Source organism: Muntiacus reevesi, chromosome 5 (genome assembly GCF_963930625.1).
Source record: "Muntiacus reevesi chromosome 5, mMunRee1.1, whole genome shotgun sequence".
Classification (NCBI taxonomy): Eukaryota; Metazoa; Chordata; class Mammalia; order Artiodactyla; family Cervidae; genus Muntiacus; species Muntiacus reevesi.
In genome coordinates this window covers 94,049,525-94,065,709 of record NC_089253.1, presented here as the reverse complement: position 1 = coordinate 94,065,709, position 16,185 = coordinate 94,049,525, and positions in this window count along the sequence as shown.

Below are 16,185 nucleotides of genomic sequence, written 5' to 3'. Positions count from 1 at the left end.
GGGAAAGAGGGGCACTCCCACCCACTGCCCCCACCCACTTGATAGGGCTCTCCTGCCAACTGGCCTGCACTCTCTAAGGGTCTCTCTTGCAGACTGTGGTCTCTGCATCCTTGGGGGCACCAACACCTCCCAGTTTCACCTGGACCCCAGAGCTTCAGACACCTGTGGATTAAGAGTGAAGGAAGGAGTGCGGGGTTCATGCTGAAACTGGCCAAAAGATGAGGGGCAGGTGAGCCATCCCTAGATTCCAGATCCCAGCAGGTTTGATGAGTCCCTAGAGCCAGCCCTCCCTCCAGGGGTGGACAGGTAATGGGGGGCTTTCTGGAGGCTTTTCTTGGAGACCTTGGCATCTTGATTTTATGATGAAGGACAGCCCTGCTTCAGCCTAAGTTCCATGGGGGCTGGTGGCTTCTCATCGCACCTCCTGGAGGACATTGGTGCCTCTGCCGTGTGGCTTTTGTTTCTTGTTTAACTTTATGAAAGTATGGTTGGTTTTATGGCTTTCCTAGTGGCTCAGCAGTAAAGAATCTGTCTACAATGCAGGAGATTCAGGAGTCATGTGCTTGATCCCTGAATTGGGAAGATTCCCTGGAGGAGCAATCCACTCCAGTATTCTTACCTGGAGAATCCCATGAACAGAAGATCCTAGAGGGCTACAGTCCAAAAGAGTCAGACACGACTAAGCGACTGAACACACATAGTTGGTTTACAATGTTGTGTTAATTTCTGCTCTATAGCAAAGTGGCTCAGTTATACATACATATATTCATTTTCATATTCTTTTCCATTATGGTTTATCACAGGATATTGAATATAGTTCCCTGTGCTATACAATAGTACCTTGCTGTTTATACATCCTATACACAATAGTTTGCATCTGCTAATCCCAAACTCCCAATCTCTTCTTCCCCAACCCCTACTACTCCTCTGCAACCACAGGTCTGTTTTCTGTTTCATAGATAAATTCATTTGTGTCATGTTTTAAATTCCACATATAAGTGATATCATATGATTCTCGTTCTTTCTCTTTCAGATTCACTTTACTTAGTCTGGTCATCTCTAGGTCCATCCATGTAGCTGCAAATGGCATTATTTCATTTTTCCAATGACTGAGTAACATTCCATCATGTATATATACCACATCTTCTTTATCCATTCTTCTGTCAATGCACATCTAGCTTGTTTCCATGTCTCGGTTATTATTCTTAGCTGCACATCAGCATTGCTTTGGCGTTGTTGGTGGTGCTATTCTCCTGTCTTCTGAGCTAAAGTCCCCATGTCCTCTTTCAGATGGAGAGAGTGGAACATCTCAGGGACGTGTCCCTTGAGAACCAACTTCAGCTCCCTGCCTCCGCTGGACCCCAGGATCTCTGACCCCATCAGCCTTCTGCTGATCTGTGTCCCCAGCTTCTCACCTGGCTCCTCATGTGGACCCCACCTTATTAGACATGTTGGTAGGCCCCAGGCCTCTCCCAGGGTCCACAGCCACCATCTCTCCAGGTTTGGCCAGGTACACTGACTCGCTTCTCCTACCTCCTGTGAAAGTTAGACACCATCATCCTTCCCTTGGTTTTTCAATATAGCCTGAAGCATGCAGGTGTACCAAAGGGGTGAAAGGCCTGGCACAAGGCCATGATAGCACAGCAAAGTCTGGATTTGCAGGATGATAAATAAAAGGGGCAATCCCTCCCCCAGCACAAGGGTTATTTCAAAGAGCACACCTTCCTCAGGCAACCAGGCTTATGTAGAATTTCTCAGAAAAGCAATCTTATAAGCAGCACTTCTAGGTTAGATAGGCACCACCAGCTGATGTCTTGATGTGGCTGAAGTGTAGCCAGGAATGTACTACACACACAAATGTCCCCTGAATAGCTCTCCACCTAGACTGTCCTTTATATAACGGATGACTCTCCCCTATCCTAATGTTCTCATGAGAGGCTTGGAGTGGATCCCCACACTCTTTGCAGTAGTTGAGTTTTTTTAAATGTCCAATTGTGTGATTCATAGGCATTTATTTGGGTGACTCAGATATTTTCACCTACATGAGAACATATGGAAAAAACAGAAGCCAATCTTCCCATGCGCCCACCCCAGCTGTACAATCCTCACCCCACACAACAAGCAACCAAGTGTCCTTCACCACCCAGTGCAATTTCCCCTGCTGAGTAACCTGATAATAATCTTTGATGACTGATAAATACCTCACAGAAAAGCAGCACCACGACCTGCCATGGAATTCACAGTAGATTGTAGCCTCTTCCACACCTTCCTTCTGTCTCCTGTCCCAGGGAGATGCAATCTGCAGACCTTGTTCCGTGTTTCCTCTGGATTTCCTATTCTCAGGGAGATGCCGGGCTCTTCCTATTTCCTGCATTCACCTGTGTGGGAACTTACTTAACAGGAAAGGAGTGTGTCCATGAAAACATTGCTGCCACATCAGTAAACAAAGGATGCTACTGCCATCAAGCCATCACATTACAGCTGCCATGATGGTGAGCCCCGAGGGAACTCAGGAGAGAAACAGGATTCCCACCCCCAGTGGTGCACCCTGAGGGGACTCAGAATGAGAAAGCCCAAGGTATTGGCCCCAGATAGCTGAGGTACATATCAAAGGAATGATTTCAATGAACCCAAACTCTTTCGTCTTCCAATACATAGAAAAATGCTAAATTCCTTATCTCGATACAACTGGATTTCTCCAATGAGCAGTAATCTTGATGTTCCAAATATCTGGTCTTTGTTGCAGAAACTCCTACATATCCCGGCTCCTCCCTTACCTCTTCAGAGCAGTCCCTCTGAGCTGTCTGAGATGTCATGTCCTGGGCTTAAGTCCTCAGTATGTCCACCAAACTTCAACTGTGGTGCTGGAGAAGACTCCTGAGAGTCCCTTGGACTGCAAGGAGATCAAACCAGTCAATCCTAAAGGAAATCAACACTGAATATTCATTGGAAGGACTGATGTTGAAGCTGAAGCTCCAATACTTTGGCCACCTGATGTGAAGAGCCAACTCATTGGAAAAGACCCTGATGCTGGAAAAGATTGAAGGCAGGAGGAGAAGGGGAGGACAAAGGATGAGATGGTTGGATGGCATCACTGACTCAATGGACATGAGTTTGAGCAAGCTCTGGGAGATGGTGTAGGATGGGGAGCCTAGAGTGCTGCAGTCTATGGGGTCGCAAAGAGTCAGACATGACTTATCAACTGAACAAGAACCATGCCCACCAAATGTAACATTAACTCTCAACTTTTAAGTTGTACATTTTTCCCAGTTGACAGGTACAATCTGGGGAAATAAATATTTCTTTGGGTGACTCTGGAAAAATTATCCAGGGGAAGGATGGGTCTTAGTTGTACCATTCGATTTCCCAATCAAGAGAGTTTGGGGAAAGCATCCTGAGTCATCCCTCTTTGTACAATTGTGATGTCAAAATGCCCTCTCTCCACATCCCACTGACTCTTTTTCAAGCCCCACTTTTAGCTCATCATAGTTGTGGGGGGAATTTAGGGAAAGAATGATGGCAATTTTCATAAAGGAGGGAACTCTATGAGGTGATAAGTCTGGGAAGAAAGCTGGAGATCTCCTTGTGTTTCCTTATCAGAGTTCAGAGCCTGGGAGAAAATAATGGAGCCAGATTCCAAGAAGCTTCTTATTTTTCCTTCTTAGGTTGTTTCACAGCTTTTCTCATTAGAAAGAGTAATGTCTTGTCCTTTTTGCATAAAGCCAGGGACAAACATGAAGTTCTTCTGTGATTTTTAAAGCCAGCAAATAGTCCGCCAGGGGGAAAAAAAATACAGCCCCAAATGGAGGCCTCTGTAAGTAATAAATCTGCTACCTATTGTCGTCTGTTTTCCTAAAACAAAAGTGACTGCAGCAAGCGTTTTTTATTATTGCTCATATATTGTTTAAATATTTCAGCTGGGAGACGCTGTGTGAAGAGAGACAATAGCCCGTCTGACATGAGATTTATTAGAGAAAGTCAGCACAAATATATTTGTAGGGAACAAAATATGTTTGCAGAGATTATTCCAGATTTACGGTGATTAATAACCAATCGGACACTGCAGACCTCAGAGAGCCACCTCCCTGGCAGTTTCCGTGCCGGGTCGAGTCAGAACCAAGCATGAGCTTCAGCGGTGCCAGGAACCTTTTGTGAAAGAATGAGGTTTTCCGAATAGCATGAGATGAATACCAGAAGCAGACTTTTCTGTTCAGAAAGTGCCAGACTGCTTAGTTAAACACTGGCTCTCCAAAAAGATGTGCAGCCAGGAGGCATTCATGGGCTTGGCACAGGCAGGGGCTCCCTGAGACCTACAGATGAGATGCCAGATGCCAGAGACGTATCTCTGCTCTGGTGATAGAGAAGACCACAGAGCAGGGGAAAGTCGAGAGACAGTCCTTGTATGCCTCTCTTCCCATCAGCTGTGTCCAGGGCACCTCTCTTGGGGATGTATACTTGAGGCCCCAGCAGAAGTGGGTTGTCTTGATTTGAAGGTGAGCTCTGACCCTTTGAGTATTGATCAAGTAACAGTGACTCACACACCTTTTGGCCAAGATAAGAATCTGGCTGCTTATCCACAGAACTGTGAGGAGCCCCTTTAAGATCTGCAGAGCCTGCTGGTGAGAGCTCCCTGCCTGCCTCCCTGCTGACCTGCAGCACCCAAAAACGGGCAGTGACAGCCCCCAAGGACCCCTCCCACCATGAGAGTTTCCCCTCCTCGCATGCTCTGCAGCTCCAGGAGGATGGAATGGAGGCCGTACTTCCTTCTGGGCAGTCAGCCCCTCTGATGCTAGATACTGCCCGTCTCTTCCTACGAGCTGGGGCTGGCTGGAAACTGCAGCCTGATTAATAAAACTCGCTAGTAGCCCCCAAGGTCGATGCTCACAGGCTCTCTCAATAAGCAGTCCATAGATTGAATCTTATCACCCCAGAAGAGCGAGAGCACCTTGTTGAGAACTGGCAGCCATGCCCATCTGCCCCACCAATGACGAATGGCCCGCAACCCACCAAGCGTGATGGTGAGCTTCGTCTGGAAGGCGTGGAGGTGCTAATGAAGAGTCCCGCCTGCGCGCTGCTGCTCTGGGCAGGTGGGCTCGGATGGGAGTTCGCTTCCAACTCATGCACGGTGGCCGGTGGGGTTTCCAGCCTCCCCAGCTGTTGCCATGGAGAAGGAGTTGGATGACTTTAACACAGCTGTGTGGATGTCTCCCCAGAGACGCGCCACGACAAGTTGGACTGGAAGTAGCAAATGAGCAGCCATAATCTTCAACCGTATGAATAAGTGATTGATCGAGTACGGAGGCAGTAAACAGCGCTCTGTGTTCCGGCAGCGTGGGGCCCAGCAAAATGAGACAATCAGTCTGAGAGACACACACAGTGCAGCCGCTGGGCGCCCCATAACCTTCCACAGTGCAGCATCCCGGGCCCCAGAGTCTGCCCAGAGCTAATGGCCACCTCCCGGGGACCCTGCAGATGCCAGGCCACTCCAGGCCCCAGCCAGCCCTGAACCCATTTCAGATGAGTCCTGCCACGTGTGGCCACTGGTGCTTTTTAAATGATGGCTTCTGTCTGCTTCTCTCATTCAGCAACCCAGCCAAGTCTGCTTAATCCCAAAGGGTACTTTGTGGAGGTAGGAATCCATAGGGTTGTGAGCCCCTGGTACTGTCTGCCAGGGCTCTTTCTGAAAGGTCTGCTCCCTGCCACCTGGGGGCTCCTCATCCCTGGTCAGACCCAGCTGGATCAGTGCATTTTATTTACAGGGCAGAGTGACCGATGACCTGGGGAGGAGAGATGAGCTGTGCCAACCAGCATCGCCTCCTGAGATTTTGCATCGGGACACTGTGAGAAGTGGATGAGGCCAGTGGAGCATCAGGGGACATCCAGAACTAGGACAGCAGGAAGCCGGTGACAACAGAGATTAAAGAGGAGACGTGGAGACAGAGGTCTGAGCCAGGAGTCATTAACTTCTGCATCTACCACTGTTTTGCCTCCTCAATGCCCAGCTGTTGTTGTATCACTGCTTCTTTTGTTTCATGTATCTCTGATGCTTTGACATCATGGGACCCTATTGACCCTGGAGGGATTGCCCCTCTGAGGACCAGCCAATCCCTGAGATAGTGTGCTTTCCAATGCAACACCACCCAATCTGGAGCCCACTCCCCCATCACCTCCTCCATCAACGTCATGGTACTATCCACCTGCCCTCATCACCCCAGGGCAGGTACCAGACAACTAGGGACTGCCCCAAATCCACTGATATCATTCACATTGAAAGTGATAATCAAACTGAAAGTCACTCAGTCGCATCCGACTCTTTGTGACCCCATGGGCTATATATGTCCGTGCAATTCTCCAGGCCAGAATACTGGAGTGGGTAGCCTTTCCCTTCTCCAAGGGATCTTCCCAACCCAGGGTTCAATCCCAGGTCTCCTGCATTACAGACAGATTCTTTACCAGCTGAGCCACAAGGGAAGCCCAAGAATACTGGAGTGGGTAGCCTATCTTTTTTCTAGCGGATCCTGCTAATCCAGGAATCGAATCAGGGTCTCCTGCATTGCAGGTGGATTCTTTACCAACTGAGTTATCAGTGAAGCGATACACATTAGTCAGTCCTAAACCCAGCTACCCCTCCTTGTCTGTCGCTTTGCACAAAAACCACACTAAAGGCTCTTACCTGCATCTGTTTCTTCTCTCTCTTGACCCTTGATCAACCCTGGCGCTTCCCTGAGAGATGTGTCCCCTCCCCTTGGAATATGTGAGCCCAACAAACTATCTTTTCAATGGAAGTTACTTCTTGATCTGGTGGCCTTGCCATACCTAAATAATAATAAAACCTATATTTTAAAACATGGTGTAGACAGAATCTATTCTTACCCCCCTTTTGTGCTTTGATGCCCTGCCAGACACATGTTGGGGTTCCACCTTTCTCCCACCTCTCTTGCAGTTGGGTGGGACCTGTCACTGGTTGGACCAGTGGGCAGTGGCATCCATGTGCTTGCTGGACAGGACCCTTGACTGCTGGTAGGAAACCCTCTGGCTTTGTCCATCCCCTCTGCCACCACAGCGATGCTTCCATTGCACCTGGTCCTTGAGAGACCACAGGTGACAGACATGGAGAGTCACATGGACTCTCAGAAGGTTATGTGTGAGCAGACACAGGCCTTGGATGTGCAGAGCCGCTGGCTTAGAGCTGCTTGTTACTGCCCCATAACCCAGGTTGTCTGAGCAATGCGTTGGAGGCTGATACATACATTTGCGATAAATTCCTTGTAACATTGTTGTTGTTGCTATTTAGTCACTCAGTTGTGTCTGACTCTTTGTGACCCCATGGACTGGCTACCCCACAAGGCTCCTCTGTCCATGGGATTTCCCAGACAAGAATCCTGGAGTGGGTAGCCATTCTCTTCTCCAGAGGAACTTCCCGACCCAGGAATCAAACCCAGATCTCCTGCATTGCAGGTGGATTCTTTACCACTGAGCCACCAGGGAAGCCATTGGAACACTCCACTAGGAGAATAGTGACCACTCCAGGGCGGCCATGCCATGGGGAAGCCAAGCTCCATGGACAGGCCAGGAATAGTGTATTGTCAGCAGGGCTACTGACTGGTCATCCTGACTAGACACCAGACAGGGGAGTAAAGATGCCTCCAGAGGACCCCGGCCCCGAGCCATGAGTCACTCCCAGTCTCCGAGTCTTCCAGCTGAGTCTCACATTCCATGGAGCAGTAGCAAGATGTCCCCCCTGGGCTTTGTCCTAATACCTGACTCTTCTGGTGTAACAAATGCGGAGGTGAGTGGTTAACAGCAACATCACCTGGAGCAAAGGCGGAGCCAGTGGGGTGCACTGAGAGGAGGGGTCAGAGAGTGGCAGCAATGCCCCAAGCTGCACTCACACCTAGAATGAAGACAGTGTATATCCAGGTAGATCTTCCTGCTGCGCAGGTGCATTGAGCAGTTTGTAATTCAGAGCTAGAGTTTGATGACAATGCAGAGGCTCATCATCAGACAACCAGGATGAGAAGTCACTTGGAAATTTGGTGCAGCTAGAGACGAGGTCGGTCTCCTGGTCCCCAGTGTATCTCTGACAGAAACACATTTACTCATTCACCAAAATCCCACAAGGACGTTCACAGCAGCCCTATTCATGATGGACCCAAACCGGAAACAATCCAATTGTCCGTCTACAGTGGAGTGAGTGAATAAACTGTAGACTGGTTTGACCATGGCAAAAAGAAAAAGAATTGCTACATAGAGCAATGTGGATTAATCTCACAGGATGTTAAGGGGGAAAAAGCCAGACAGAAAAGTGTATATGCTTTATGATTATATTCATAGGAAGTTAAAAAAAAAAAAAAAAAAGAAGAAGAAACAGGCAAAGCAAACTGATCATTGTAGAAATCAGAAGGTGGTTAGAAGATGGGGGTTGTAATGGCTGGGAGGGGGCCTAGGGAGACTCCTGAGTGCTGGAACATCCTTCAGCCTGGCCTTTGTCGTTCTGGTACAGATGTGCTCCCTTCACAAACATTCATCAAACTGTATGGTTTGTACACTTGCCTGCCTATGTTATATTTCCCTTTAAAAAACCTACAAAAAATATTCCCTATTCTCTATGCAGGTGGCCCCATGCATCCTGTTAGAATTTTCTGTAACAAAGCTGGGATGAAAGGCAGTTGTATACTTTCAGTCTCTGAACAATCATTTAACCAGAATTTCCTTTCTCTGGGGCTCAGCTTTCTGTTTAAGAGAGATTTTTCTTTACTTGCTTCAGCTGGGTGGGAAGGAGGTCCCAGACCCTATAAATAAAACGCATCTCCCTTCTAGCAAGGTCGGTTATCTCTGCACCCAGATCCTATAATACCACTGCTGATTAAAATTCATTCAACTGAGAATTAAATACAATTGCTGCTGCATCACTGCCTTTTCATAAGACATTCTTCATTTGTATCAATGCCTTAAGATTGATCAAAATGAGACATTCATTAAATAATTCTTAATTAAAGTTTCAAGAAATGTGTAATCAATTCACTTTAATTACGACATAACTTTACCCCATCATTTTTATCACATACCTCGTTGTGACATTGCATGGATGGTTTCCCATCGGTGATAGGGGAACAGCATCCCACTGACCCAGAGGAAGGGTCATACCTGAAGAGTGAACTGGCTTAAAAGGACAGGACAGGACGACTTTGTGTGCAATGACTCACTCACACTTAAAAATTCAGAGGATAAGATACAGCCCTGGAATAGGTTTGGTGGGGAAATTGCTACGCAGAGTCCTGGATCCAGTCCTGGAAAGGGCAATGTCACCTCTGCAGGAAGCTGACCCTAGTGACACACCCAAATTCCTCATTCTTCTCTGTCGTGTTAACATGAGCCAAGGGTAAGAGGGGCTGGATGGTAACAGCAGCAAGGCCTGCAGGAAGCAGGGACCACCCAGGGTTCTCCCCCACCCCCTGTCTGGACACCTACACAGGTATTCCCCCTGCTCACCCCGCTGGTCCAGTAATGAGTCTAGACACTCCTACCAGACCCCAACTCATCTCGTGTCGTGTCACGTGCTCTGCATTCCTTTCCAGTAAACAAAAAAACTAGAAGAGTAAGGGTCTTCAAGAACCAAATGACACTCTTGGCTCAGAGAAACTGAGATGGTGAAAGAAACAAATGTACATTTGCTACAAATGTCATGATGAACTTATGACAGCTGTTGTTGCTGTTTAGTCACTAAGTTGTGTCCGACTCTGCGACCCCTTGGACTGAAGCACACCAGGCTTCCCTGTCCTTCACCGTCTCCTAGAGTTTCCTCAAATTCATTTCCATTGAGTTGGTGAGGCTATCCCACCATCTCATCTCATCCTGTGCTACATTATGGCCCTGGAGGGATGGATTTCTGTGTCTTTGTGGGAGACTGGCCTCTATGATCCACACAGACTTGGGTGGAAAGAGACCCCTTTGAAATAAGGTTCTTTTTTCTTTGGTCTCCCCTGGAGTCCTTTGGACTGCTAGGAGATCAAGCCAGTCAATCCTAAAGGAAACCAGGCCTGAACATCCATTGGAAGGACTGATGCTGAAGCTGAAGCTCCAATACTTTGGCCACCTGATTCAAAGAACTGACTCATTGGAAAAGACCCTGATGCTGGGAAAGATTGAAGGCAGGAGGAGAAGGGGGTGACAGAGGATCAAATGGTTGGATGGCATCACCAACTCAATAGTCATAAGTTTGAGCAAGCTCTGGGAGATGGTGAAGGATAGGGAAGCCTGGCGTGCTGCCGTCCATGGGGTCACAAAGAGTCAGACACAGCTGAGTGACTGAACTGAACTGGAGCCTTTTGGCCATACATGGTCACAACTTTTCTCAAATCACATTTAAGCAGCATAATAGTTGTCTTTGTTGGTTGGCTTGTTTGTTAATATTGTTGTCTTTGTTACACAAGGAATCTTGAGATGCTGTGACTGTCAGAAAAAGGGCTCCTATACCATAAACTTCTGAAAGAAGATAGATGGATAAAAAGTAAGTGGGAAGGAAAAGAGGGGAAAAAGGAAGGGAGAAGAAGGGAAGGAGGGAGGGAGGACAGAGAAAGGGAGAAGAAAAGGAAACTAATCCATTTATAGATGAGGAAGCTGAGCCCCTGAGAAGTCCCTTGACTTGTCCACAGCGCATAGTACACAGCAAGTCAGAAGCAGAGCTGAGTGCTTACGGTCCAGACCTCCCTCCACTGTGTCTGCAGCTGGGATCCTCAGACTCTTACTAGACTGCATGAACTTGAGATGGACCTTAAAGACTAAGAGTGCCTAGACAGTCATGACCACTGAGCAGCAGAGGACACCTAGCTGCCTTATATTAATTTCTCAAGTTCCGGGAAGCCTCAAACTTTCACTCTCCCTGCCCTCATTTTTTCCTCTCTCTCTCTTCACATTTTCTGAACTTGTTCTCAGCCACAAACTTGTACTCAGAGATACACAAGAAAAGCAACATCTCCTTGGCCTTGAGGAACTCAGACTAGACTAGAGGAATCAGAGGGACCTGTGGATTTCCTGAGCTAGAAGATGACAGAGTCTGCCTGAATGAGCTCGGCGTTAACTTGGCCATTCTTTAAGGAGGCCATCCCCTCCTCCATGTAAACCCACCCCAACTCTCACCTACAGCTCCTTCATCAAGCACTCATCTTGGGATCTCAAAGGAAAGATCCTTGTTAAGTGCATCTAGTTTTGACAGGGACCTCAAACAAGATGTAGGGAAGTGACAGCCATCGTGACTGGAGACTTCAGGATCGACTTTTCTTGGAAAACTCAAACCCTTCATGGAACATTTGTAAGCAAGGAAGGCAGGAGAAGGTATACAGGACAGTCAGGACGCCTTCTGCACTGGTGATGTAATGATCTTTGTTTTTCTTCTTAAAACACACAGATAAAACTTGTCTGACCCAATAGAGCATCTTCCTCTGAATATCCCACAGCTTGCGCACTGCCGTGCTCCTTAGCAAGAAAGAGTCCTTTCTCTGTGTCAAAGTCACCTGTTCCTTGACTGTTCAGAGCTGTATCTGGTGAACATTGATAAGGTTCGGTATGCCAGCCACCCTGGGTGGAGACTGCACTGGTTAAATATGTTGGGAGAGATTATGAGGGTTTTGACAATACTTCTAAGCGGCTTATGTGTCAGTCTCACCTTTAGCCAAACATCTGTTATGAGGATTTAGATAAGATGTCTCCTGAGTGATGATATAAACCTGCACATCACTACTGCCCCCTCCTCATCCCCCCTGGGAAGAGAGGAACAATTTCATCGCAGAAGATTCAGACTTGTTTGGGGTGTTAAGATCTCAGCTTCACACAAAAGATTTTGGCCGCATGACTAAAAGTCACCCCACAATGATGTAGCTGTGTCTTCAACTCAGCTCAGACAAGCCCACTCTTGACCACTGCATACCTGGGCTCCCTACTGTAAGCAGAGCCAAGATAATTTCACTCAGGCGTAAGAGTGAATTCTAGAACTATCCCCAGCAGACTGCAGTCAGGTAATTTCATGCCCACTGTGGGCAGGCACCATTCCTGGCCCTGGGCTTGGCCACAGGACATGCTTTAGCCAATGTCATGTTAGTAAATTATTGCAAGCATAATCTTTTCTTTCATGCTTTTTTTGTTTCTTTAAAAAAATATTTTTTTCCATTATGGTTTATCACAGGATGTTGAATATAGTTCCCTGTACAGCAAACGGATTCAGTTATACATATATTCTTTTTTTTTAAAACTTTTTATTTTGTATTGGGATATAGCTGATGAACAATGTTGTGATAGCTTCAGGTGACCGGCTTAATTCACTCCTACACCTGAGTCAAATTCTCTTGGCTCTGCTTACAGTAGGGAGCCCAGGTATGCAGTGGCCAAGGGTGGGCTTGTCTGAGCATGAGTTGAAGACGCAGGCATCACTGTAGGGTGACCTTTAGTCCTGCGGCCAAAATCTTTTGTGTGGCGCTGAGGTCTCATCACCCTTCACCCTGTGATAGCCCAGGAGAAATTGATCTGGATACACATATATGTGTATCCATTCTCCCCCAAACTCCTCTCCCATCCAGCTGCCACGTAGCATTGAGCAGAAATCCCTGTGCTATACAATAGGGACTTACTATTTATGCATTTAAAATGTACCAGTGTGTACATGTCATTCTTTTTTAAATATTCTTTTCCATTATGGTTTATCATAGGATACTGAGTATAATTCTCTGTGATAAACAGTAGGGCCTTGTTGTCTCCTCTAAGTTAGTGTACTTGTCCTTCTGCTAGTCTGTAAGCTACTAAATGTCACCCCCAGGACCATGCACCAGCCCTGGCACACAGCGGGCACTTAAATGATCATGGAGTGATGGGACATCTGTCAGCAGAGGGCAGGATTAAGGCGAGATCTGTGATGGTCTATAAGATAAACTTGGGGGTCTACGTCAGGACTGGGAGTAGGAAGAGACAAATGAGACGTGGTAGGAGAGGTCACTCTCTGGGGGAACTTGCACCTGCAGGACCCCCAGAACAAGCAGCGCTGTTAGCCACAGAGATGCCCAGGAAGTCCCAGATAAGCTGTGCTCAGAGTTGCCCCTCAAATGCTGTGTAGCAGGAGCTCCAACACGGCTTTTCTTTGTACTGGGGAATCCCTCCATGACTAGTCTACTCCTGTAAGGAGTTTGCACTCCCTGAATATCTGATGACAAGTGGGTTAGAAGGGGGACTAAATGCTGGCTGAAAATACAAAGGGAGCCTCTGCGTCACAGCTGCTGCGGTCCTCCAGTAACAGATCTGAACAGGTGATGGAGAGATGGCATCTCCCAAGTATCTGCCCTCCAAAATGAAAAGGACTTTTCATAATAAACTCAACTTCCCTCTGCTGTAATATTCTTCTTTACCCTTCTACAAAGGACACACACCCAACTGATGAGAGGGGGACCTTATTTAATCTTTAAGCATGCTTTTGTGAAAACTAGCCAGCTTTGTAAGGTGATTTAGTGAGTAAAAATTATACCTGCTCTCAAGAGGAAACAAAGTCTTTGCTTTCTATTTCATGGTACTGAACACCATGAAGAGTGCCGCCGGCGTTTAATGAAAAGAAAAAGGAGAAGCTCACAGATGTACAAAAGAAACTGATGACTTAACAGAGAAGTACACAAATCCACGTGGAAAAGTGCGGGCTCCCCGACTGGGTTAAGCGCAGGGAGCTGTATTGTGCTGAGTGGCTTTTTTCCTAATCAGGCCATGTCCTTTATTCCTCATCTAAATCACATCTGAGAATGAAATGCAACTCGGTGTTCTGGCCTGCCACTAGAGATGACGGTGATGCATGAGCTGCAGAGGGACTGTTCCACCAGGAAGGATGGAGTAGCTGAAGAACATAGTCTCAGCCACGTGGGTTGTGGGAAAGAAGTGTGAGGTTATCTCTGAAAGGGGGAGCCAGAGAAAAGTGTGGTCCGGGCCGCTGGCAGAGGTCATCTGCAAGGGCAGAGTGACCAGCAGCCCACCAGCCCTCTGAAGGCAGTGATCTCCCTTTCTCTTCCCCCACTGAAATGCAGGTGTTTGGGACCAACAGATACATGCTGCTATATATAAATTATATAACCAAAAAGAGCCTACTGTATAGTACAGGGAACTATACTCACTATTTTACTTATAAGGGAAAATAATCTGAAAAAGAATAGATATATATGTATGTATAACTGAATCACTTTGCTATATACCTGACACTCACACGACATAATAAACCAACTTTTGGTAAGATCCTCTGGAGGACGGCATGGCAATCCACTCCAGTATTCTTGCCTGGAGGATTCCATGGACAGAGAAGCCTGGCGGGTTACAGTCCGTGGGGTCACAGAGTCAGACACAACTGAGCGACTAACACACATAACATACACACTACTCCAACAGAAAAAGAAAAGAAGAAATGCAGGTCCCTCCTCTGGCCACCAGAGCTATAGAGACCCAGGAAGCATAAGTTTGCTTCTTGATTGAAAAGGACTCTAGATTCAACCCAGTTGGTAAAGAATCTGCCTGCCAATGCAGGAGATGCAAGTGATGCAGATTTGACCCCTGGGTTGGGAAGATCCTCTGGAGGAGGAAATGGCTACCCACTCCAATATTCTTGCTTGGAAAATGCCTGACTCCTGGCAGGAGCCCTCCCAGGAGATAAAGTCTAACATTTGGGTTAGGACCCTGGAGGGCTGTAGTCCATAAGGTTGCAAAAAGCTGGACACAAGTGAGGGCACACATACACATGTGGGAAATTAATCTGAAAACATATATGTGTATGTGTAACTGAATCACTTTGCTATACACTGAAACTGACACAATATTGTAAATCAACTCTACTTCAATTTTAAAAAAAGGATAAGAGATATTTAAAAATAAAAGAGAGAGAGAAACTTCAGAGACAGAAGTGAATAAGATGACTCAGGGGGAACAGAGGCCCGTGGTAAGACTTTTCGACAGAAGACCTGAGCAAAAACTACAATAGTATTGAGAGAAACCAATCTACAGACAGGAGAAAGCTCTGCAAAGTTTACATTCATTATATTTTATAAAAGATTCCTGTAACTCCAGGTCCTTCCCACGAACTGTGTTTGGGGACCAAAATGGTTTCTAAGAGGAGCTGACAAACTGTCACTATGGGGGGAATTATTTACAAACTAGGGGTCCATGGGACCCACGATCTGAAGGACAAATAGGGAAAGGGGGGGACCTTGTGTGTTCCACTCAGATGAGAGCAGAGACCCAGCACGCTGCTCTCCAACCCTGCCCTCCCAACCCTCATCCCGCCACCTAGGAAGGCGAAGGGTGTTTTACTCCTGGCAGGAGCCCTCCCAGGAGAGAAAGTCTAATGTTTGGCAAACTAAAGAACATCAGCTCTGAGCCATCAGGGTGGTGAGACGTCTCCTGATGGAGAGATGGGCTGGAAACGGAGACGTGAATCACTGATGCAGGGAAAGCATGTGGGGAACTTCGTGACTCTGGAAAATGTTAGTTCTCCAAGAGGAAGGAGAGGATGGAGGGAAATTGAACATGATTTAAACGAGTCCCTACAGAGCTGAGGAAAAGAGCAAGGCGCCACCCCTCTGCGAAGAAGCCCACCTAAACAGAGAGGTTGTTTTCTGTCCCACTCTGGTTAAGAAATCCAGGACTGTACTTTTGGTCTCTTATCCTAGCCCATGCTGAGATACAGGACAACTGGTGCTGGTTAAGGACTTTTCCTGGGAGTATGAGATGATGGATGGCATCACTGACTCAGTGGGCATGAATCCGAGGAGACTCCAGGAGTTAGTGAAGGACAGGGAAGTCTGGTGTGCTGCAGTCCATGGGGTCGCAGAGAGTCAGACACAACTTAGTGACTGAACAACAACAGACTCTTAGCTCCAAACATCCCCACCTCTGCCCCACACCATGTCTTCAGGATGGGAATGGAGACACTCTGTACCCCTCCTGTCCATAGCCCCTTGTAGGGGAAGTCACCCCCTCCTCAAAGTTCCCACAGGAAGGGCTGAGCCTGCAAGATTTACCACATCACCCTGGCCCCTGACTGGCAGGTGATGGATGCTGGACCATCATCCACACACAGGTGATCCAGCACCTCTTCCATATGCTGCTGCTTCCATGAGGGATGGGTGCAGCATTCCTTGGTCACCTCCACAGCACCGGCTCTTTCTGACACGT